Source organism: Hyla sarda, chromosome 2 (assembly GCF_029499605.1).
Source record: "Hyla sarda isolate aHylSar1 chromosome 2, aHylSar1.hap1, whole genome shotgun sequence".
Taxonomy (NCBI): Eukaryota; Metazoa; Chordata; class Amphibia; order Anura; family Hylidae; genus Hyla; species Hyla sarda.
Window position 1 is genome coordinate 89,802,128 of NC_079190.1, and position 26,914 is coordinate 89,829,041.

At 42.6% G+C, this 26,914-nt stretch overlaps 1 protein-coding gene and 1 long non-coding RNA gene across 2 annotated transcripts in view; one reads left to right on the forward strand and one right to left on the reverse strand.

The window, feature by feature from the left end:
- The window catches only part of NXPH4 (neurexophilin 4), a 271,548-nt gene that overhangs the window by 165,868 nt on the left and 78,766 nt on the right, over window positions 1-26,914 (forward strand). The window lies entirely within an intron of this gene.
- Window positions 11,139-19,808, reverse strand: LOC130358769 (uncharacterized). The gene is made up of 3 exons (XR_008889645.1): window positions 19,675-19,808; window positions 12,686-12,780; window positions 11,139-11,250 (listed from the first exon to the last, which is right to left on the reverse strand). It is a non-coding gene; the product is annotated as an uncharacterized LOC130358769 (long non-coding RNA).

Consider the following 26,914-nt stretch of genomic DNA (forward strand, 5'->3'; position numbering starts at 1 on the left):
TTCAAGGCTGTGCCCAAAGCTGACAAGACCATCCTAAGAACAGCTGGAACTCACTCTCATGGACTGCTATATCATCATGCTGTAAGAACTTCATCTTTTGTTTTCTGAACTTGCCTTGCTAAACTCTTTCATATTTTTGTAACTGTATGTCATTTGCTTATTTTTATGCATAGCACTGTGATACCTTTTATCAGATTAAATGTTTAATTAATCAGCTCTGGTCTTTGATCTCTAAATACATGAGCTCACCTTTCTGAAGGCAGCTCTGGTGGAAACACGTTTATCTAAGGGTTAATTTGGTGACTTGCTGGGACTAGTAGTGGATACCCAGAGGTCTGACGGCTTTAACCCTTGCACCATCACACTCTATCTAGCGTCTTAGCTGGACCGATAGGGTGTGATCGTGACACTGGCCTACAGAGAGCTTCAATAGGGGTGTGGAACACTTTGCTGTGTTCTAACACGCATATGGAGTGTGTTAGGGTAGTGAAATAATACTGTTATTCAGAATGACATGCAGATTATCAGCATTTCTTTCAGAATCACTGCCAAAGAGCGGCACAATGACAGAGCCTGGAGGTGGCAGCATTATGAAGAGACCATATTATGGCTGAATGACACAGCGTGGAGGTGTTGGAAGCATGAAGAGACCATACAGTGGCTGAATGACACAGCGTGGATGTGGCTGAAGCATGAGGAGAGCATATAGTGGCTGAATGACACAGTGTGGAGGTGTTGGCAGCATGAGGAGACCATATAGTGGCTGAATGACAAAGCATGGAGGTGTTGGTAGCATTAGGAGACCATATTGTTGCTGAATGACACAGCCTGGAGCTGGCAGCAGCATGAGTAGACACTAGGGCTTCACAAACCCTAAGATTAAAAGATTAATTTTGACATTTAAATTGAAGATTTATGGTAGCTAGTGCTACCATGAAAAAATTTTAGGCCCAGGGCCAGGCCCAGCGTCATCAGTAAACCATATATTGGCTGAATGACACAGCCTGGAGGTGGCTGAAGCATGAGTAGACCATATAGTGGCTGAATGACAAAGCCTGGAGTTGGCTGAAGCATGAGGAGACCATATAGTGTATGAATGGCACAGCCTGGAGTTGGCAGAAGCATGAGGAGACCATTGAAATGTAAGATTTTTAAATAGAAATATAAGATTTTGAAATTGAAATTGAGGATTTTGAAATTGAAATTTTAACTCCCAAGTTTTAGTGTCCCGGGCCCTGGCATGTGGGTACAAAGGACCAAATATAACAAGGAGTCTCATGTCTAATATCAGCACAATGACAGAGCCTGGAGGTAGCATCAGTATGAGGAGACCATATATTGGCTGAATGACTGCCTGGAGTTGGCTGAAGCATGAGGAGACCATATAGTGGATGAATGACACAGCCTGGAGTTGGCAGCAGCATGAGTAGACACTAGGACTTCACAATCCCTAAGATTAAAAGATGAATTTTGAAATTTAAATTGAAGATTTATGGTAGCTAGTGCTACAATAAAAAATGTTTAGGCCCAGGCCCAGCAGCATCAGTACACCATATATTGGCCGAATGACACAGCCTGGAGTTGACTGAAGCATGAGGAGACCATATAGTGTCTGAATGGCACAGCCTGGAGTTGGCAGCAGCATGATTAGACACTAGGGCTTCATATTCCCTACGATTAAAAGATTAATTTGCAAATTTCAACTGAAGATTTATGGTAGCTAGTGCTAACCTAAAAACATTTTAGGCCCAGGCCCAGCAGCATCAGTAAACTATATATTGGCTGAATGACACAGTCTGGAGGTGGCTGAATCAAGAGGAGACCCTATAGTGGCTGAAAGATACAGCCTGGAGGTGGCTGAAGCATGGGTAGACCATATAGTGGCTGAATGGCACAGCCTGGAGTTTGTGACAGCATGAAGAGACCATATAGTGGCTGAATGGCACAGCCTGGAGTTGGCTGAAGCATGAGGAGACCGTATAGTGGCTGAATGGCACAGCCTGGAGGTGGCTGAAGCATGAGGAGACCATACAGTGGCTGAATTGCACAGCCTGGACGTTGTGGCAGCATGAAGAGACCATATAGTGGCTGAATGGCACAGCCTGGAGGTGGCTGAAGCATGAGGAGACCATATAGTGGCTGAAAGGTACAGCCTGGAGTTGGCTGAAGCATGAGAAGAGACCATATAGTGGCTGAATGAGACAGCCTTGAGGTGGCAGCAGCATCAGGAGTCCTGAAAGTGACCGAGTGGTGTGGTGGGTGGCAATACCAGTACCCGGTGACGAATGTGGGTGAAAAAAGGTCTGATGCGGAGGAATGTTTGTAACTGGGGAGCAGCGCCTTAAGTCTGTTTGGTACTATACATATTTGTGAAGTTTTGGTGTGGCACCATGGTCAATCTACTCTCATGCATCAGGCATTGGTGGTTGGAAATCCTGGCTGATCCATGCCTGATTCATCTTCACAAAGGTCAGTCTCTCCACTGGACAGACGAGTTCTCCTTGGGTTTACTATGGCCCCGCCACACTAAACACCCACTCTGATGGCACACTACTGGCCGAGCAGGACAGCTTTTCCAGGGCAAACTCTGCTAGATGCGGCAACAAATCAAGTTTGGCTGCCCAGAAGTCCAGCGGATCTTCAAGGTGTGTTGGCATGGGCATGTCAATGTATGCCACCACCTGCTGGTTCAGGTCCTGCTCCAGGTGTACCTGTTGCTGATGAGTTGCTTCAGTATGTGGGTGAAGAAAGCTACTCATCAGCAACTGTAGACTCAGACTGATGCTGATGGAGCTGGTACTGCTCCTGCAACCCCACCCCTCTCCAGCAGCCATGGCAGTGGAAGGTGAGCACAGAGGGCCCCCCGATTCAGACCTGCGAGAGGATGGACGATGGCGCCGATAGGCATCGGCAAACTGACTACATAGGATGCCTCTGTAGTAGGTCAGTTTGTCCTCCCTCTCAGTGGAAAAAAGGCCCCTATTTTGTGGCGATAGCGAGGGTCTAATAAGGTGGAGATCCAGAAGTCATCCTGCTGCTGAATGGTGACAATTTGGCTGTCACTACGCAAGAAAGTAAGCATGCATTGTGCCATTTGTGCAAGTGACTTGGAGGGACTCCCTGCCTCCATCTCCACTGCATACTGCCACGGGGTGTCTGGGTCCTCTGTCCCACCTTCCTCATAATCCTCTAGCTCCTCTGGCTGCTCCTGCTCCTCCACTCCTGTCAGATTACTAGAAAAACCGCCCATTTGGCAAAACCTAAACTCCACTGTGCTCCTCCCCTCCTCCTCCAGTTCAGCCCCCACAAGGCTCATGTGGCCGTGAGATATAGGCGCCACGTCTCCAGTGCTCTGACTAGCCATTGTTTCCAACACGTATTGTAAGAAATGAAGCAGTGGAATGACGTCGTTCATCCCGTAATCCTGGCGACTTACTAATAATGTGGCTTCCTCAAAGAGCCTGAGCAAACGGCAGGTGTCATGTATTAGCTGCCACCGATCAAGAAATCGGTGATGGCTTTTCTCTGTTCGTACAGTCGGTCCAACATATGGAGGGTGGAATTCCAACGTGTGGTAACGACACAAATCAGACTATGTTGGGGGATACCGTTCTGACGCTGCAGCTCAAGGAGTGTGTGCTTTGCGGTGTACGAGTGGCTGAAGTGCATGCAAAGTTTCCTTCCCATTGTTAGGATGTCTTGCAAATGGGGGGAACACTTCAGGAACCGCTTGAAAACCAGATTGAACACGTGTGCAATGCAGGGTGCATGGCTCAACCTTCCTAGTCGCATTTAATTCAAGATGTTCTTCCCGTTGTCAGTCACCATGGTTCCCATTTCCAGTTTTCTTGGAGTAAGCCATGCTCCGATTTCTTTACGTATGACTTTTAGCAGTTCCTCCCCTGTGTGACACCGTTCGCCAAAGCAAGCCATGTGAAGAACAGCGCGACACCGCCATGCCCTGCACACATGGTATGCTGAAGGGCCACTGAGACTTGTCTGGGCAGTGGAGGCTGAGGACACGTTGGAGGATGAGGAGGCAGAGTCGCACACTGTCACAGTACCAACAGAGGAGGAAGCGGCATGACCTGTCAAAGTTGGTCTTGTGGCTGTGCAGGAACCACATTCACCCAATGAGCCCTATAGGACATGTATTGTCCCTGACCACAGTTACAGCTCCAGACGTCGGCGCTGCCATGCACTTTGGTACACACCGACAAGCTCAAGGACTGGCCCACCTTCTCTTACACAAAATTGTGCAGGGCTGGTACTGCCTTCTTTACAAAGAAATGACAGCTTGGCACTCTCCACCTCAGCTCAGCACAAACCCTCAGTTCTCTGAAAGGTGCAGAGTCCACCACTTGAAAAGGGAGGGACTGCAGCACCAGCAACTTGGACAGGAGCACATTCAGCATCTGCACCATTGGATGAGTGGGCGCATACTCTTGTCTCTTGGACATGACTTCGCCGATGCATTGTTTGCAAAATGGCTGACTAAAAGTAGGAGGAGCAATAGCATCTGGAGCGACAGAAGAAGGGTATGACACACAGCTCCCTTCTGCTGAGGTGGTGGAGCCTTGGCTGGCGAAAGAGGGTGTGACGTGCCACTGGGTGATGCAGCAGGCTGGTCCACTACATCGGAGCCACGGTTCTCCAAGGCCGCTTTATGCTGGTGAAGCATATGTTGACGCAGGGCCATGGTGTCAACATTGGGACCCTGGCCACGCTTCACCTTCTGCCGACATATCTTGCGTGTGGCTATGTTAACCTACTCCGGATGCTTGATGAAAAAATGCCACACTGCCGAGTAGCTGATTTTCCCACCAACAGTCAGCACTAATTGACTGCTACTGCCGCCTTCTCCAGGAACCCATGTTCCACTACCTCGCAGGAAAGTAGGCTGCAGCGAAGCAGGTGATCTCCCCCGTGCACATTTGGCTCCAGAATTTCCACTTCTGCCACCATGCTGACTGCCAACTATGCTACCACCTTGCTGGCTCAGCTACTGCCTCTTGGGCAACCTGCAACTCTTTTCTCCTGATGATGATGAAGCCTCTTCTGCACCCAATTGCGATCATCATAACAAGTGTCTGCACATCACTGATGACCTCCTCAGGTTCCTCAACAGTGTCTGCTTCAGGACCCTGAACCCTGGCAACACCACCTCCCACGTCACTCTCCTCATCACTACTTGCCTGCCTAGCGGAGGAAGCGACGGGTGTCTCCTCAATTTGTTGGCTGGGCAGTAGCTGCTGACTGTCCTCTATTACATATTGACAGATTAACACGTTTAAAATAGTACACTACTTAGATGTAGGCATGTGGTATGCATTTTTGAGGGCAGAAAAATGTGCTACAGTATGCTTAATAAATGTATTGGAGTAAAACACCAGGCGGTGATTACTTTTGGCTGTCCTTTCACAGTATGTAGGCCCTTGACAGATTAACAGGTACAAAATAGTACACTACTTAGATGTAGGCATGTGGTATGAACTTATGAGGGCAGAAAAATGCGCTACTGTATGTTTCAAAAATTATTTTAGTAAAACACCAGCCGGTGATTACTTTTGCCTGGACTTTCACAGTATCTAGGCCCTTGACAGATTAACAGGTACAAAAGAGTACACTACTTAGTTGTACGTATGGGGTATGCACTTATGAGGGCAGAAAAATGCGCTACTGTATGTTTCAAAAATTATTTTAGTAAAACACCAGCCGGTGATTACTTTTGCCTGGACTTTCACAGTATCTAGGCCCTTGACAGATTAACAGGTACAAAAGAGTACACTACTTAGTTGTACGTATGGGGTATGCACTTATGAGGGCAGAAAAATGCGCTACTGTATGTTTCAAAAATTATTTTAGTAAAACACCAGCCGGTGATTACTTTTGCCTGGACTTTCACAGTATCTAGGCCCTTGACAGATTAACAGGTTCAAAATGGTACACTACTTAGATGTACGTATGTGCTTTGCACTTATGAGGGCAGGAAAATGTGGTACAGTATGCTTAAAAATGTATTTCAGTATAACACCAGCAAGTGATTACTTTTGCCTGGACTTTCACAGTATCTAGGCCCTTGACAGATTAACAGGTACAAAAGAGTACACTACTTAGTTGTACGTATGGGGTATGCACTTATGAGGGCAGAAAAATGCGGTACAGTACGCATAACATTTAGTTTTATTTTGCACAACACCAGCAGTACACAACAGTGCTGCAGCACAAAAAAGCTGTGTACTAAACACAAAATTGCACTCTGTCAAAGACAGAGGTTTATGAAGCTCGTTGAAATGTATGAGGCAACACACAGCTATCTGCCCCTCTCTGTAATACAATGCTGACTGGGAGGTTAATGGCTGCAGTAAAACTCCTTTTCAGTTAAAAAAAAAAACACTGCTCTCTGTCCACCAGAACGCTGATGTGACTAGGATGTGAAACGCTGCTGGAATGAGCTTTTCGATGTAACACACACACACAGCGATGTCCATCCTATCTCTATGCAGTGTAATGAATGATATGACGAGCCGCAAAATGGCTGCTGAATATATGGGCTGTAACATCACAGGGGGGACTGGCTGCTTATAGGCTGCATCCTGCATGGGATTCAGGGTCATCCTGCCTACTTCCCTTCCTGCCTTGCCTTCCTGCCTTCCCAGCATTCCTTGCCCCATGTACTGACATGTGGATCCGCCATTTTAGACGCCCTGGAGCTTGGAGCGCAGCAAATGGAGTTTAATGAAGTGATTTGCGCGATAGATAGCATTTGTTGCGAATCGAATATTTCATGAAATTCGTAACAAATTTGGGTTCGTCAGCTTCGATTCACACATCTCTAATAATGCCACTGATTTACAAAGAGTGGTGTGGATTTAATTACCTGTAAGTATTTTTCTACAGTATTTACTAATGTTTCCCCACATTTTGCACTTTTCTCTACATTTTGCTTTTTTACACATGTTCTAAGCTGTGAGGTTTTCTACAGCCCAAATCCACCACATTTTCTGTGGAAACTTTTGTAAATATGTTGGGATTTTTTTTAAATGTCGGGGACATGCCCTCCTTTGGCAGCCACTCCCCATTTTCCCGACTGTAACACCCCTTTTATTGGGTTTTCTGAGTAAAATGGAGAGTTGGTCGGGTTTTTACATTCTTTTGCACAAATTCTGGCGATGACACAATTTTTTGCTGCAATGTGCCATATTCTGGAGCACAACCCGACAAAACAGGTCAGGTTTACAATAGTAAATCAGGGCCAATATTTCACCACCCTAAAATTCCTTTTTTTTTTTTTTTTTCATTTTGCCCTACAAATTTTTTAGTTTTTTTTTGCCTTTCACATATATTTTGTGTGATGTCATTACAAAGTACATTTGTATAAATAAGCCTTATGACCCTGTAGGTAAACAAAGACATATTTATTAAAGGCAAGAAGAAAAAAAGAAAAATGTGAGAATTTTAATATTTGCAATTTCTTTTTTTCTCCTTGTCCTTAATAGCTATAAGTATTTTTGTTTACCTACAGCTCCTCAAGGAGATGCTTACAATCACAATTTTGGTATTTTTTTTTATGAACAAAAGAAAAGGTGTTAAAGACTATGGACATGTTTGCAATGACTTTATTCTGTATTGTTCACTTGTTTTCTGAATGCAAAATAAAGCAACTTTCTAAATATCCTCTATTCAAATTTCCCTACCATTTAGCTGCTGCCCAGATAAAGATAAGATAAATCTGTCAGAAAAACTTTTGCTTTCTCAATGTTATAGATAACAGCAGGGAGGGGGAGGAGTTATACACATCTCAAAGAGTAGATGGGGAAAAAAACCTTGGAGGACACCATACCAGGCTGGAGTAGAGAAAATCATATAGGTTGTGGATAAGTGCAAAGAGATAGAAGAGCACACAGCATACTGTAGAAGCAAAATTAAGCTGAATTTTTAACAAAGACCTATAGAGAAAATATTTTTGCATCATAATAAATACAAAACAAGAATGAAAAAAAAAAAAGGTCAGGCCTTTTTGGGAGTTTGGGCAAAAAGATGTCCAGCCAATAGTAATGTGAGGTGTATGGGTAGCTTTACATAAATGTTTGCACCTGCTTAAAAACTGTTCAGTAGTAAAATTTAGCCATGTATTCTTAAATATATGAATAAGAGAGATAGAAAGATATAATGTCTGTGAACGGAAGAGCACATGTTGAGGGAAATAATGCAAACACATTTTAAAAATAGCGTAAATCCACCATCTGTATAACCTAGCAAAACAAATGATGCAACTGTGCTGCTTTCAATGATGAGTATAGTTACCAAAATCTATCCCAAACCAAAATGTATGGGTGGAACGATCTGGTTCTATCTGTAGAAATTTTACGGGACTGTGACTGTACCAAGTAACAATAATCGGGCATGGTGTTATCCTATTTCAGACATTATCTTATTTCTGATATTCCCCATGGCTCAGACAATATATTGAAAGTGATACCTGGAATCAATAGGCACCTTTTGTTGTTACATAGAGCACTGTGTTTGGGTGGACATGGCGTTGTATGATCATTGTTGTCGACAGAACAATTTGATAGTTGAGTACACTGATTAAGGTCAGTGGCAAAAGCTCAGGATCCTGTCTGTCTGAATTATGTTCCACAACCGGAGCATCACGAATAGAGCTCAAGGGAAAGAAATAGAGGGCACAGTATGAAAGGAGAGATAGAAAATATAGGAGCTTGTTTAAACTGTAAGAAACCATTCGAGAATGTTCCGTATGGTCTAGTATTATACAACAAATTCCACAGATGTAAAAAATTTGACTTTTGCTAATGGCAGATGAAAATCTTGAAGGCTTCTGCAACCTCTAACTTTCTAAGGCTATAATCTCCACCCAATGCATTTTTTTTTTTACTAATATAAAGGAATAGTGTTTATTTGTCCAACTGTTTCTGAAACTACAATTGACTTTAGAGTTTGGACACGCATTCCATTATCCGGCTGATGTATTAGGGACAGGATCCTCAACTATAAGCCATTTAAGGTAACGCATTAACTTGGTTTTTACTTGTATGGAAAACCATGATTACAGTGGTGTAAAGGAAAACTGAGACCTTATAATATACACAGTTCATGTAGTGGTATTCAGTAGCATTCAGAATATTGAGCAGATTAGGTTCTTATCTGCTGACACAGGGGCTTTCTTTTTAAGGTAGAGTTGGAAGGCTCCATTTATGTTATTGGGGTCTTTAATACCTAATTCATGAAATGCAACATAATATTAAAGTAAGTTTTCTATTGCAAATGTTCCGGTATTCTGGCTTGCATAACTTGCTCCACATTTATTATTTGCTTTAGACACTGTTTAGAAACTTATATGGCTTGCTTGGCATGAGGGCATGGCCTACTGGGAAATGGGTGCGGCTTACTAGAAAAGGTGCATGGCTCAAATGCAATTTTGCGTGCCAAAAATGCTTCAAGATTTTGGTGCAAGATTTTGGCTAAAAGTGGAACTGTCATCAGGATTTAGCCCCTAAAGTTATGTACAGTGTGTAAAAGTTGCGTATCACAGTAATGCAGCCAAACCTTTGTAATCATAATTGGTGGTTTTAGGATGATAAAAACAACTTTTATAAAAAAAAAAAAAAAAAAAACAGGAACAGTCTTGAAGCATTAGCATCACAGCATCGGCCCTGTGCAAGTGGCATACAGCTCCTCCACACATGTCCTCACTTTAAACATTAAAGCACTCACTATGTCTGTTGCTGGGGTGTGTGGCCTGACTGACAACATGAGCGATCACAGAAGCACATAAGGGGAGGCAGCAGGCAGGTAAATTTCTGTCCACAGAGATCTACTTGTTTGCTGCCTCCGCTCATCTGCTTCTGTGATCACCTTGGCAAGTGCTCCGGAGTGCTGTCAAAAAGTCCTGTCACTAGAGGCAAGGAGTGAGCTCTCTGCCTCTATTGGTCGGCACATGTGCGGTGGAGCTGTATGTCGCTCACACAGGGCCGATGCTGTGACGTTGTTGAAAAGTGGCATAGTGGACCTGGGGCAATGCAGACCCCCCAGCCACGCCTCCATGACTGTTCCTGGCTTTTAATAAAAGTTGCTTTTATCATCCTGAAGCCACCCATTATGATTACAAAGGTATGGCTGCATTACATTACACAGCCTTTACAGACTGTACTCCTGATGACAGTTGCGCTTTAAAGTAAGACAACTAATAGGTGGTTATTTAACAGCCAAAGCCCCTGTGATAAATCTGGTGCATTTTTGACTGTCTAGGCCAGTGGTCTCCAAAAGGTGGCCCTTCAGATGTTACAAAATTACATCTCCCAGCATGCATACTAGGAGTTTTATTTTTGAAACATCTGGAGGGTGACAGTTTGAACACCACTGGTCTAAAGTTAAGTTACACTGGATTAGTCAGTGTCCATTATAGGGCATATGGACTGGGCATGTCTTCATGTAACATGTAAAGAAATGCTTTGCAAGGTATCGAGGCTTTGTTCTCAATAGTGACAAAGAATCCATTGTTATCAGAGTCATAACAGCTTGATGGATCCCTTCTTAAAATTATCCCCACATTCTTGATTTCAATCCATTTGCCCTATAAAAGGGTCCTCCAGATTTTTATTGGGTTTTTATGGCAAGAATATGGCTGTAGAATACACTATACTTGCTATTGAGAAACAATGGATAAAGGACAATACAGAACCCAGCGCTAGTGTGAACAGAGCCTGAGCGCTCCAGTACACAGGTTTCTTGTTCTCCTCTGACAAATCATTGCAGAGTTCTATGTGTATTTTTATCATGGCTCAAGGGCATAAGACACAAACAAAACAATTAACAGCAGGGCCGGCAGTAATCCTTGGGCTGTCCTAGACTGGAAAATAAGATTTTTCATTGCCATTCCATCCCTGTAGAGACTGAGGTGCCCAAGTTTCAGATAAAGATTAATAGAGCTCTGTCACGCTTTCAATGTTTATCCGAAGTGTTCTTCTGATATAAATGTTTTGTTCCTCTGATATAAATATTGACCTGGATAGAGTATGATTTTCAAACATACCTGGTGAGTAAAGAAGGGAATGTATTAAAAATGCACTTTATCATTATATTCCAATTTTCTGTATTTTTCAAATTTTTTTACTTACTTGATTTTAACCGGCCCAACATGAGGTAGGAAAGCATTTGGCATTAAGTGGGTCCAATAGTTTTCTCGTAGTAAAAGTCACCGACTATAAACTTGGTAGAAGTATCTTCCTGATTAAAACATAATGAATGAGAGTCTTAAACTTTAATTAACACTTTGATCCTGTATTAATTGGGGTTATAAGTGCAAGTCTTAAGTCTTCCAGATCAGATTCATAGTGAAGACAATGTATGAGGGAAACCTGAGAGAGAGGAAATTAAAAGGGTGGCATTCCTTATCTAAAATAGGCACTGACAAATTCAAAAACTTTTTATATGTTGTTACTGATGAAAAGTAAAGTCCTTTTGTAATATGGTTGTTTAAAAATGATCATTTAATAAAGAAAATGGCTTCTGAAAATCCCACCACTAGGGGTCCCCATACCTACTAGGAGGACACTAACCAACCCTGCAGCAGCATCAGGCTTGTCCATGCGTCATGCACATGAGATGACTCATGGACAAGGCTGCATGAGCAGATACACCAATACCCTCCCACCACCACAAGGAGAGATACACCCCCTTCCCCTGAGAGGGTTTCTAACAGTGGGAGCTAATGAAAAGAGGGATTTTTATAATAAATATAGGTAATAGATTTATAACAAATATAGGTGATAGGGGGGAAAAAATTAGATGTACATGGCCAGAATTAGGGACTACGTAACATTATAATTTCTTGTTTGTGAGATCTGTCAGGTACACTTTAAAGGGGACTTGCGAGATGTCACCATGCTATAGATTGTTTGCCTTGTATAAAAGGCATGAATATATTAAGGAAATATGACTGCACTTTCTCTACAGAATTTACTCACTTTTAGGTAGGTATTTACGTAAGAAAGTATAGAGGTGGTCAGCTTACCGAATCCCTACAGCACCAGCCCCGTCCCCAGACAAAGTAGAAAAAAAGCAGTGGAGGGCCAGTAGATAAAGCAGTCTTCAGTCTTTAATGTAAAATCAATAAAAGTCACGGACAAGTGACATGAGCAAATACAATAATCCACTGAACATGGAGAAACATAGGATGACATGTTTCAGGTCACATGACCCTTCATGTGACACGTAATTTCTAGGTTTTTTACATAGTCCAAATAAAATGCAGGGAAAAGCTACCTAGGATAAAGAGTTCAATGTTTTGGGACTTCATGAATTTAAACAGACCCAAAAGTATATAGTATAATACCTAACAACTACTTCAAGTGTACAGTATACTGACATTTCAATGTACATCTTGGCAAAACCTTAACCTTTCTACTATATTTAATGAGAAAATGTTATTTACTTTTTCTAGAAACCCTGGCTTTGTCGAAGTTTAAAGGGGTGCTCTCGGTGGAAATTTTTTTTTCATATCAACTGGCTCCAGAAAGTTAAACATATTTGTAAATGATAATATGCAGAGAGAGAACAGAGACAAAGGCGCTAAGTGCCGTAAAACCAATATAACAGGTATTCTGTTTCAGAACAATCAGTTTAAACAGTGATGGAAACAATAGTGAGACAATACACTCACCTATCAGTGTTACGCTGCAGGCACAACACTGTAATGCCCATAGGAGTCAGTACTTAAACATATCCCAGGGCAGCCTTGCATCCGTTCCCGGTTATCTGATTATGGCGGTGCGATTCATAGAGTTAAAGGAGTAAGGATAAGGTTACTCACTGTATTTCGTCTGCAATTTGGCACTATCGGGAAGGCTGAGGTGTCAGGGAAGACACCGATGTCAGTGTGGTAAAACCAATGGATTTATTTCCAAAACATAAAAACAATCAAAAACTAGTCATAGGAATTATCCTAATCTATATTGCACTTCAACCTTAAAATCGGGGCTCCCGTTATCTATATTTCCCCTACCCGTATTCTGTGCTCTTTTTTGTGCTTCTGTCAATATGTCCAGTTTCACATTTGGATCGCGCTCCATGCACTACACATAACAAAATTGTGATACATATAACAACTGTGGGATACATTCAATCAATACCCCAAAAAAACTGTAGACCTCATTACAAGTATCAGGACAGGTCCCCCATACACACCTGATCCCGAGCGGCATCCTTACAGCTTGCCCGACATGTCAGCACTACAAAGCTGTATGCACACTTACTGACATACGCGGGATGAATAGCACAACTTGAGGAAGCCCATCGGATGAAACAAAGCCCCGCTCAAATCGTATCATTACACAGTACAAATGCTCCCTTCGGTATGAACACTGAACTTTTAATCAAATATTTATGCTTTTTAACAAGTATTCATTGTGTTTATTTGTCTAAATGTTGTTTTATCTATGTGTTCTTTTATTGCTACATTTCTGGCCTGCAGGTGACGCCACTGTCTGGGACTTTATTCCCGCACTTTTCTAAATGAAGTAAGATATATAAGGAGTATCATCTGTATAGTATCTCAGACCTGATGAAGCGAGGGTCCCCTCGTGAAACACCTTGTCGGCCTACCTGTATATGTTTTGGAAATAATCCATTGGTTTTACCACACATCTGCGTCTTCCCTGACACCTCAGCCTTTCTGATAGCGCCGAATTGCAGACAAAATACAGTGAGTAACCTTATCCTCAATCCTTTAACTCTATATTTGTAAATTAATTTTATTTAAAAAATCGTAATCCTTCCAGGACTTATCAGCTGCTGAATGCTGCAGAAGAAGTTTCGTTTTTCTTTTCTATCTGACCACGGTGCCCTGCTGACACCACTATCTGTGTCAGGAACTGTCCAGAGTAGGAGCAAATCCCAGTAGCACACCTCTTCTGCTTTGGATAGTTCCTGACATGGGCAGAGGAATCAGCAGAGGGCACCGTGGTCAGATTGAAAATAACTATATAACTTCCTCTGTAGCATACAGCAGCTAATAAGTACTGGAATGATTAAGATTTTTAAATACAAGTAATTTACAAATCTAGTCAGAGTAATAGCTTATACCTCTAGGGCCTCCCCAACCTTGGTGCATAATGGTGGAGGTGGAAATAAATTTAAATATAACAGCGTTACTCATATAAAATTTTAATTAAATATAAATAAAACAAATTTACACATTAAATTGGCACTGTTAGATGATGATCCCACTGGGCCCTAGGGGGGGTATCAAACAATTATTGGGAAAAATATTAAGATGGATAGTAACCAATAATCAGATGGATAGTGTCCAATATTCTAGTATTCGAGTGTGTATGAAGGAAAAAGTCCATTATTAGCGAACGAAAAAGAGCCCGTTTTGTAACAGAGTAAGTCATTTAGAAAATAATAAAGTCAATTTCCAGATAAAATATGTAAATGATGTTAAACTGTTTCTCACCACTGTTTCTGGCGGCTCGATGGTCTTTTATTGTATATCACAGTCCCGTACTCCTCTCGTGCTCCGATGGCAGGGGGCACGGCAGTCTCACGTCTCCCTTGCAGCCCCGATGGCAGGGGGGCGCAAAATGTTGGTCCGTGCCGCAGGCTCCGATGGCAGGGGAGCGCGATGTGATGTTCCGTGCTGTAGGCTGCACTTGCTCACCGGCTGTCTCTTGATGCTATTGGTCTGACACTCCGGCAAAAGTGTCAGTCAGCACGGGAGCGTAAGTGGTTCTAGCGGCAGCGGTGCGTTCGGGAGCACGTGGAAACTTTGACTGCGGCAGATGTAGGCTGTGAAAGGTAATTAGAGGTGAGGTTGCCGCCAGGCAGGGCGAATAGACTGAATATGCTGGATTAACTCCTCTGTTGTCGGGACTTGTAGGTTTGCCGACGGACACTGGTAATAGCTGTATGAACAGTGCCAAACACCTAAACGCGTTTCAGGGTGCTGGGAATTGTGATCCTCCGATCCCTTCCTCAGTAGAAATGTGCATACACATTTCTACTGAGGAAGGGGTCGGAGGATCACAATATTTTGCTGCCGGTGGGGTCCGGCTATAGCTGTAATTACCTCGGTCCTTCTGTTGTGAGCTGCACCTTATTTTAAATTAATTTACAAATCTGTAAAACTTTCTGGCACCAGTTGATCTGGGGGGGAAAAAACTGCACAGGCATGGACATATTCCAGTAAGTGAGGGTAGGCTGGCACTCCTCTGTGCTCTCTCCAGATAGGCCATAAATAGTAGATCAGCCGGGTGAGACTAGTAGTTGGTAGTCTTTCTTCTCAGTGATAATATTACATAACAACTACCTAGAGTAACTCTTTATCTTGGCCAATCGGAGATCTAGACCTTACCGATCTGGTGATTTTATCATTCCAAACATGAGCGCAAGTAAACATTGAAGACACTAGGGTGCTCACTAGTGGAGTGGCCCTTGGTGAGGTGCTGGGAGATCTACTATTGGTGGTCTATCCAGGGAGAGAGAATGCATTTTTACAACACTGGCAATGATCATAACATGCAGAATGACATGTTGCCTTTGTTTTTGTTCTTCTAAGGGTGCCCTCACATATGGCGATCTGGTTCAGTTTGCCTCCGGCGCTGTATAAAGGCACCAGAGGGTAACTGATGATCAATAAGGGAACATAACAGATTTAGATGGATTAAAGAATCTTGCAATGTTTCTCTATTACAGCCTGTCGAAATAACTTTGACACTGTGAAATAATTTTCCCTCTTTCATGGGGCAATTGGCATTAGCCTCATGTTTTGTTTTTTTCCGCCTTCCTCTGGATCAACCCAGTAGGGTTTTAGGTTGAATTTGATGGACTCTATGAACTATGTATGCTATTATATTGTACTTGCAGGATACACAAATAGTCAATTTATACACATGAAATATTTGGCTTCATTTACCAACAAGCAATCATTCCAACAGCGATCCATCAGATTTAATGGATTGGTTTGTTTGATAACTCCGCTAACATAGGCCAAAGGTCACATATGTCTAATTCTCTCCCATCCACTGCCAGCCCTTGTCGACCTCTGTAAATCACATATTTTGCAATTGCTCCATAAGTTCTGCTTTCTGCTTTTCTTGCAATACGCTCCGTAATTATGCCATCATTCTTGTAGATACATGAAGTAAGAATATCCCAGAACGGGCGTGAATGGTGTTCATTATCCTGTCACCGCGCTCAGATTACAAACAGATTACAGTAAAAGCACAGCCCACACACTTTCCCATTTTGTAAGTGCCTTATAGCTTTATAAGCAGTGCCCTTTATTTTTGTCTTTTTAGATGCCTCTGCCCATCTCCTTTTCTCTCTACTGCATGTTTTTTTTTTTTAACTCTTCTTCCGTATTTCATCATTCACTTCAAACCATTCAAGTGGATGGCATCTGCCTGAAAAGGAGACAAGAAAAAACCTATACTTTTAAGATTGATAATGGCTTCTTTGCTACTAGGGCTGCCAGTATTTTATAATTCTCTTTTATCTCTTTCCTGCATGCATAACCAAGAAAGGAGGGGCTGCAAAGAGGAGTAAAGGGCGAGATTGGAGAGTGGAGTCCGTAGAGAGAGAATGACGGTGGTAACTGCGTTGGGGCTATTCATTTTCCTACATCTTTCTTAAGCCCTGTCTCTCATTGTCTGTCACCCGAGTCTGGTAGTGTACAGAAGTCCTATCATCTTCCTATGACCCGTCACTGTTACCTTATGGTTGTACAGGGCTTTTTTTTTTCCAGCTCCTTTTATAATTCATGACAGGAATTCCGTATTTTACAAATTGAGATTATTTGAAATGTATTCAAATAAAGCTCAGACCTGTGGCTGCAGCTATTGTATTATATCAGATACCTTTCAATTATTGTTGATCTTGATTTACTATACTATATGTAGAGAGCTAGATGTTTGCTTCTATAGACATACACACATACTGTCCACTTTATTAGGTGCACCTGTGTTTAATTGCTTGTTAATGCAAAGAGCTAATCAGTCAATGACATGGCAACAACTCAATGCATTTAGGCATGTAGACATAGTTAAGACAATTTGGTGAAGTTAAAAACTGAACATCAGAATTGGGAACAAAGGGGATTTATGTGACTTTGAGCATGGTTGATGAACCAGACAGGCTGGTCTGAGTATTTCAGAAACTGCTGATCTACTGGGATTTTTACACAAAACCATCTCTAGGGTTTACAGCGAATGCAACGTATGTAGTTTGAACATACAAGAGAGCGAATGTGGGCACTCGTGAAGTGTTTGCTGTCTAAAGCCTTCTCATATGCTGCGGCAAATCTAAGTCATGTGTGCTTCAATATGTGGCAGTTCAGGTATGCTAATAATCCGACCACAAAGAAAAAAGGTAGTATGCACTCACCGCTGGGCTACGGTCATTCATCCTTAGAGTCCGGGGACACGGGTGGGATCGGCGTCTTCTAGGAGCACTCGGAGCCTCCGAGCGCTCCTAGAAGACGTCGATCCAAACCGTGTCCCCGGACTCCAAGGCTGAATGACCGTAGCCCAGCGGTGAGTGCATACTACCTTTTTTCTTTGTATTACGCAACGTATGTAATGCCTGGAACAAGCACAGAAGTAAAAACTGCAGCATTCTTTCACTTGAGCAATACAAATCAAGCTTATGTTAACAAAAAATGCAATTTAAAAACTTTGCCAGGAGACGTCCACCCCTACGACCGTTTCAGACTTTTGTCCTTCTTCCGGGAGTCTCCTGGTTACGCTCTCATTGCTTTACATATGTGGGTATTGTTTCAGCTTGAACCTTTTGCACCAATGCACCTTTGACAGGATGTGTAATACCTTTTTTTTTTAAATATATACACTCCTGCTTAAATTACAATGATATTTATCTATTCTGACACATATTTATGATGTGCAATCTGTGAATGTATATACCCATTCCACTACTTTATTAATTATCCAGCGTATGGCACTTTGCCACTTCAGCATCATTATGTATTTCATCCAGGAGATTTTTTTCAGTTGCCATTCCTCTGTGTCATTTATGTATTTTAAATTGTATTTTAACAATATAGTTGTTATATATTTTTTGCTACGTTAGTCTCCCACAGTTTTTTCTATTTTTGGTATTTGCATTTTGCTGTATTAGCAGACATTGCATGGTCCATCCACATAGACCCTGGGAGTACATAGGGGTGTCATTTATTTAGACTTTCCCTCCCCTTAAAGATTGGGCACCTTTGCTTGTGTTATTGGTATTTATTAACAAAAAATGATATAAAACCATAATGCGTTGTGTAAAACATGTATAAACCATATATAAATGTGCAGAACCCCAATAAAATATTGCTATTAGAAAATATTTTGTAGGTGGACAATTTAATAATAACTAGGTAGAAATTATCATTGACCTTTAAGGCGGTGTTCACACCACTGTTACAATGAAAACCACAACAATAGTGTCGGATCCATCAAATGGCAGACATAAACGCTGCCCGACAGACCACTTACTGTATCATAAGGTTTGTCAGATTCCATTGCAGGTTCTGAGAATAATTCAGCATGCTGCACTTTAAAGGGGTACTCTGCCGAAAACATCTTATCCACTATCCCCTATCCGCTCCGTGCCAGAAGACTGGCAACTACAGCCACCATGCCCCCTCCATTTATGTTTATGGGAGGAGGTGTGACGGCTACGTACTAGCCGTCACGCCCCCTCCTATAGACATGAATGGAGGGGGCGTGGTGTGACATCACGAACGCGGAAGCTCCAAGATTCCATGTTCCGGATGCTGCCACTGCCGGCCCAGAGATCGCGGGGGTCCCCAGCTGCGGGACCCCCACGATCCGACATCTTATCCCCTATCCTTTAGATAGCGGATAAGGTGTTTTCGGCAGAGTAACCCTTTAAAGGGGTACTCCACTGGCCAGTGCTCAGAACTAAATGTTTTGAATGTTGTTTTCGTGCTGCAGTGGTTTGCCACGCCCCTCGTGATGTCATGGACATGCCCCCTCAATGCAAGTCTATGGTAGGGGGCGTGGCTGTCATTACCCGCCTCCTCGCATAGACTTGCACTGAGGGGGGGTGGCCATAATGTCATGGCCGACCCCCGCAGCAGGTAAACATCATTTGGAACATTTAGTACCGAACACTGGCCAGTGGAGTACCCTTTTAAATCTGATCTGCCAATGGAGGCTCTGAAGGGTAGTGTGAACACAACCTATATTGTCATTTTTTATGAGTTTAACGCTCAGAGCAATAGAATCCATAGTCAATTCTCATGGCAATTTATAGAACTAATTAGAGTTTATACGCTGAATGGGTTTTTTATTGTGTCCTATAATGAGCAAATGTAGAAACAAATGGCAGCACAATATGTTTAAATATGCAAAATAACTCTCCTTATTGGAAAAATGTACAAAATTCAGTTACTGCCGGATCATTGCATGGTCTATCTCAGAATCTGAATCGGCTCAGCTTGTTTATTTGCTAATCTCATATGCATCTACATTCCCTTCTCCCTTCTCATCAGATTGTTATCTTACTATTCACATCTGTATTCCAGAACCATCTGAACAGACCTCTACTACATGAGGCAGAGATGACGGCCACTTTACTGATGTTAGAGTTTTTTAAGCACCACTTTGGTTTCACTTAAAAGGATACGTTATGGAATTGCATTTATTTGATAAACAGCCTTGAAGATCATTACTGGAGCATTCTCCTGGCTATAAGGAATTTTGATGATTGTTATACAATTTTCTAATATAGTCTTCTGCAAGGCTCTCCACTTAAATGTATCTGAAAAAAGATAAAAATATTAATCTCCTACTGCAAGATGACTTGCAGACCCCCCACGATCTCCCTGCAGCACCTGCATTCTATGCGGGTGCTGAATCTCCAGTTTCGGAAACCTCCGGGTTTCCGGGACTGGGGATGTGACGTCCCGCCACGCCCCCTCCATTCATGTCTATGGGAGGGGGCGTGACGGCCGTTACGCCCCCTCCCATAGACATGAATGGAGGGGGCTTTGCGTGACGTCACGTCCCCAGTCCCGGAAATAAAATGTTAGAATACCCCATTAAGGACAATAGGCTCTTGTCTTCTTCTGGATCGATGTTGGAGGATAAAAGGTTGAATTCGATGAGCTTGTGACCTTTTTAATCCTCCTAAATATGTTTCTAAATGACTATAAGAGTAAAGAATCATTTGAATACTGTCAAGTCTCCATCTTTGCCCTTAGCTTAGAGCCAGCTATATCATTATTACTGATCACAAGGCTGGACATATACAGCATAGTATTACACAGAACAGTACCTAGGTCACTTAACGTGGCCCTTATGTTATCAGTAGCACTAGTGAATAAAAGACTCATTTGGGCAATGTGATGTCATTTGTTGAAGACCAGCCTTTCCTACTACAGGGGTTATCCCCATGGTCATAAGTATTTAAGGGACATCCTGCAATCATGAGAACTGAGTCCAATGGAGTGTTGGACTAGCATGAATGCTGTCTGTACCTAGGTTATAAGCTGTGGTTCTGGGACAGCTCCTTTATGGACCCAAATCATTTTTGGGCAACTTATCGAGCTAAGCAGAGGAGTAGATACAAAGAACTCGTCAAGACTGGTGCTGCATCAGATATTTGTCCTAATCTGATTACTTTCCTTTTACCCTGTCCCCCTCAACATTATTCTTTATAAACTGATCCCTTGATTCAATGCTATCCTTCACACCCCCTGCACCCTTATGCACTCCAAATTTGTGCATACACAGATAATGGCTTAGTGACTGTCTCACCCATCTTACACACTACCCTATTTTGTTTCTATAAAAGAAGACTGAACCATTTTACATGTAGATTTAATCTGCAGCAAATATACCCTCTGTACTGTAAAGAATACGTTGGTGCTATAACAATGAATGTTACTTTCCTAACTTCAACTGCGTTTGGCGCAAAATTCGCCCACAACAAAGGAAAATGTGGTTCCAGCCTAACACTCCAATTGTTTTCGGACTCTGGAGGCAAAGAGCAGTACAGAGGCCCATCAAAATTCAAAGTTTTTCATAGCACACTGATATTTATACTGTACACTATATTGTCTATATTGTAAATAGTTATTAATATTTATACAGCTTTTATAATTGCCAACCATGGATACAAAAACTGCTGCTTATCTATTTTTTCTTGCAATCTATCAGTCTATTGAAGTCATACTGCACTTTATTTGTTCCACTTTCCAGACCTTCTTTTAATCAAGAATAGAAAGGAGTTATAATGGGCAAACATCAAATGTGCTGCTGCAAGGGGTAAAAAGGCAACAGTGGTACATAGACAGTGTTATATATTGTACTGTGTTGCAATTTGCATTATCACACAATTGCAAAGCAAATGGCAGTAAAAATGCTAAAGCAATTGTGGAAAATAGTGGTAAAATTGCGGCAGTAGCGCCACGTTGTACCATTTATTAAATGTCACGTGTGAACACAGCCTTAGGTTGGGTTCACATTAGTGTAATATGGGCATATTTTTGCATCCTTAGGGCCACAAGTTCAACATAACTGTGGGTTGGATAACCTAAAGTGACAGCTGTTAACTAGTAACAGCTGATCCATGAAAACAGCTTTACACTTAGCTAGACATAATTCTACATGGAAAACTAATGACAAATCAATCTTCCTACTGCATAGTTTCTATTGCCAAACAAACAAATGTATCCTGACCATAATTTGTTTTTGCCATCTAAGAATAAAAAGATGGCATAAATAAGTAAACACTAAGGTCACATGTTGTTGATACAGTCAGTTTAGCAACAGCAACCATACTGTATGAGCAGATGAAATGACTGTAATATCAAATTATATGGCATTATAAAGTTCTTTCAGCCATAAGCAACACATCTATCAAATCTACATATATTTGCTATTATGCCATTGTATAATTTACTAGCTGAGTACCCGATGCTGCCCGGTTTTTCCTATTTAATCCTTGTGGGGGAGCAAAAGCAAAAAGGAGAAAGCTTTTTTCCTCATATACCATCCTTATGGGCGTGTCTTTAAGAGATAGGGCATGGCATGCAGGGAGGGTGTGGCTTGCCAGCGACTGATGCATTCATTAGGAGATGCAGAGCGGAGCTTGTGGAGTAAGGTACCAGAAGTCCTAAATACTTCCATGGGACTTGAAACAAAAACCCCATCCTTCACATTTGGGGGTAGGTTAGGGTTAATTTAACTATTATATATTTTTATTTGACATATAAGTAACATGTGACCAAGTATTATCGAAATATCTCGAAAATAATTATTTTATATAATATTTCGAAATATTATCGAAATATGGAAGTTATGCTGGAACTTACATTTCCCATAGATTTGCATTGGACTTGAGAGTATTATCGAAATATCTCAAGTTGTTTGGAAGTTATGCAGTAACATATGTTCCTCATAGACTCGCAAATGGAGGTGAGTAAGGGTTAAATCACCTATCCTATGTTTGTTGTTGACATATAAATAACATGAGTACCAAGTTTCATATTAATATCTTAAGCCGTTTGGAAGTGATGCTGGAACATACACACATACATACACACATACACGTGCACATATACACACATACACACATACATACACACATACACATATACACACATACATACACACATACACATATACATACATACACATGTACACACATACACATATACACATAGGGGCACATTTATCAATGTTGGTGTAAGGTAGAATAGATTTTACCCATTTATTTGGTGTATTGTTTGCACAGTTGCTCAAAATTTACAGAAAGGTGCAAAAGATTTGATACATTTTGCTCAACTATAGAAACCAGGGAGCTGCAGAGATTGGTTTAAGCTTTGTGCTCTAGCATCTACGTGTCCTATAAAATGGTGTAGATTTGCGCCAAAAAAGAAGTCTTTGCACAAAAAAAAAATTATTTGAGCTAATAATAATTTCAGCCCCACTGCAAAAAGTAGGCAACTTTGAAAGATGTTCTACCAAAAAATTGTGCAAAAAAGTTGTGCAAAAAATGCAATTGCGCAAAATTTACAGGGACAATGATAAATGTCCCCCATTGAGTTATATATATATATATATATATATATATATATATATATATATATATGTACTAATACAGCATAAAGGCAGGGCCTGGGGGGTGGCTGATGGCTTGACATGGGTCATGCTGTCCCTCTACTGGACTTTATTGTTGTTTATAAATTTATTTAAGCTTATTTACTAATACCTGTGATTTTGAATACCGAAACCTTTAAGTTTTGCGAGGATTGTAAACAGCTTGCATTATTTCACAACAAATTCTTAGCGGCATTGTGCAAAGTGTTTCTGTCTAATGCGGGTGGAGTAGATTGTAGAAACCCAGCACGTATGAGAAAGTGTAGTTGGAAATGAATGCAGATTTTTGGAATTTCATTAACATCCACTTAAATTAATAGTGTTGAAGCTGATAATGCATTCTATGCTGCACAGCTACAGTCTAGAGATTCAAGATTAAAATAGCCACACAACCTTTTTTAATGCAGGACAGAACTGAAAAATGGATACTTCATGTTGGTATTGATTCCAGTGCACAGCAGTGTAATGTTTATTAAGCATGTCCTGTATTACACGGAGGCGAGGGACGGTATCATCACTTTCTGAATACTTTGCTCTCTTTAATTGGGATTTTACTTTCTGATTTGCTTTACCTGTTATTACAGATTGACCTACAAGGGAAATAGGTTCAAGCAAATCCAATTGATTTCAATTGTTGAGTGATTTAAGTAGATCAAGAGCATAATGTGTAAATTCTACTTGTCGTAGGTCACAAGGATTACAGAGAAAATCACAGTGGAACAATAATAGTCAAGCCATGTTATACTCAGCTTTTAGAGTAAAACCTTGCAAAGTTTAATTTGCCAACAGTTTTCTGGTTTGGATGACTATAATTTAGCATTTTATTTTATTTTTACTAAAACTTTTAAGATACATTAACACGTACGCAGATTTGATGCGCAGGATTTTCTGCTGCAGATTTCAATGTAGACTAAATTACTGAGCACAGCTTCTAATCAGCAGTTACAAATCCTGCGCATCAAATCTGCGCAGGATCCTGTATGTGTGAACTAGAGATGAACAAATTTTTGAAAAATTTGATTTAGCCGAATTTTCCCTAAAAATTTGGTTTGGTCCGAATTTATTCACGGAGAATCACTATTACACACGGCTATTTCTGGCCTACAGAGAAGCTCAATAGGGGTGTAGAACACTTTGCCTTGTCCTAGCACGCCTAGGGAGTATGCTGTGTTAGTGAAATAATACTGTTATTTAGTATGACATGCAGATTACAGGCATCGCTATTAGAATCACTGCCGCAGAGTGTCTGTGTCACGATGCCGGCTGGCAGGAGGTGGATCCTCTGTGCCAGAGAGGGATTGGCGTGGACCGTGCTAGTGGACCGGTTCTAAGTCACTACTGGTATTCACCAGAGCCCGCCGCAAAGCGGGATGGTCTTGCTGCGGCGATAGTGACCAGGTCGTATCCACTAGCAACGGCTCAACCTCTCTGACTGCTGAAGATAGGCGCGGTACAAGGGAGTAGACAGAAGCAAGGTCGGACGTAGCAGAAGGTCGGGGCAGGCAGCAAGGATCGTAGTCAGGGGCAACGGCAGGAGGTCGGAACACAGGCTAAGAACACACAAGGGAACGCTTTCACTAGGCACAAGGGCAACAAGATCCGGCGAGGGAGTGCAGGGGAAGTGAGGTATATATATGGAGTGCACAGGTGAACACACTAATTAGAACCACTGCGCCAATCAGCGGCGCAGTGGCCCTTTAAATCGCAGAGACCCGGCGCGCGCGCGCCCTAGGGAGCGGGGCCGCGCGCGCCGGGAGAGGACCGACGGAGAGCGAGTCAGGTACGGGAGCCGGGGTGCGCATCGCGAGCGGGCGCCACCCGCATCGCGAATCGCATCCCGGCTGGAGGTGGTATCGCAGCGCACCCGGTCAGCGGATCTGACCGGGGCGCTGCAGTAACGAGAGTGTAGCGAGCGCTCCGGGGAGGAGCGGGGACCCGGAGCGCTCGGCGTAACAGTACCCCCCCCCCCTTGGGTCTCCCCCTCTTTTTAGCGGAGAGCCATACCTTGTCTCCGGGAGAAAAAATGGGGGGAGCTCTTCTTTTCTTATCAGCAAACTTCTTCATGCGTGATGAAGCCTGTAAGAGAGAATTTTGGGTCTCTTTCCATATAGTGGAAAGATCACGAGTTATTTCATCCACAGCGGGCAAACCAGAGGGCAAGGGAGTAGGGAGGGGGGGAAGAGGGTGAAGGAGACCAGCAGGCTTCTGGCGAGGAGTCTTGTCCCGGGCACAGACAGTGCAGGCCCGCACAAAATCAACAACATCCGTCTCCAGAGTCGGCCACCAATAGAGACGAGAGATGAGTTGCACGGATTTCTTGATGCCCGCATGGCCTGCGAGATGGGAGGAGTGACCCCATTTGAGGATTCCGAGGCGTTGGCGTGGAGAGACGAAGGTCTTCCCTGGAGGAGTTTGCCTGATGGAGGCTGGAGAAGTGGAGATCAGGCAGTCAGGAGGAATGATGTGTTGCGGAGAGAGCTCTACTTCCGAGGCATCCGAGGAACGAGAGAGAGCATCGGCCCTGATGTTCTTATCGGCAGGGCGAAAGTGAATTTCAAAATTAAACCGGGCAAAGAACAGAGACCACCTGGCCTGGCGAGGATTCAGCCGTTGGGCAGACTGGAGATAGGAGAGATTCTTGTGATTGGTGTAAATAATAACTGGAAATTTAGATCCCTCCAGCAGATGCCTCCATTCCTCAAGTGCTAATTTAATGGCCAGTAGCTCTCGATCCCCGATGGAGTAGTTCCTCTCCGCCGGAGAGAAGGTCCTAGAAAAAAAACCACAGGTAACAGCATGCCCGGAAGAATTTTTTTGTAGAAGAACCGCTCCAGCTCCTACTGAGGAGGCATCAACCTCCAATAGGAAGGGTTTAGATGGGTCAGGTCTGGAGAGCACGGGAGCAGAAGAAAAGGCCGACTTGAGCCGTTTAAAGGCGTCTTCCGCTTGAGGAGACCAGGACTTAGGATTGGCATTCTTCTTGGTTAAAGCCACGATAGGAGCCACAATGGTGGAAAAATGTGGAATAAATTGTCTGTAATAATTGGCGAACCCCAAAAAACGTTGGATAGCACGGAGTCCGGAGGGGCGTGGCCAATCTAAGACGGCAGAGAGTTTGTCTGGATCCATTTGTAGTCCCTGGCCAGAGACCAAGTATCCTAGGAAAGGAAGAGATTGACATTCAAACAGACATTTCTCCATTTTGGCAAAAAGTTGATTGTCACGAAGTCTTTGAAGAACCATGCGGACATGCTGGCGGTGTTCTTCTAGGTTGGCAGAAAAAATCAGAATATCGTCCAGATACACAACAACACAGGAATATAAGAGATCACGAAAAATTTCATTAACAAAGTCTTGGAAGACGGCAGGGGCGTTGCACAGGCCAAAGGGCATGACCAGATACTCAAAGTGTCCATCTCTAGTGTTAAATGCCGTTTTCCATTCATCCCCCTCCCTGATGCGGATGAGATTATAAGCACCTCTTAAGTCCAGTTTGGTAAAGATGTGGGCACCTTGGAGGCGATCAAAGAGTTCAGAGATAAGAGGTAGAGGGTAGCGGTTCTTTACCGTGATTTTATTAAGACCTCAGTAGTCAATGCAAGGACGTAGGGAGCCATCTTTTTTGGACACAAAGAAAAATCCAGCTTCGGCAGGAGAGGAGGATTTGCGGATAAACCCCTTTTTTAAATTTTCCTGGATGTACTCAGACATAGCAAGAGTCTCTGGGGCGGACAGAGGATAAATTCTGCCCCGGGGTGGAG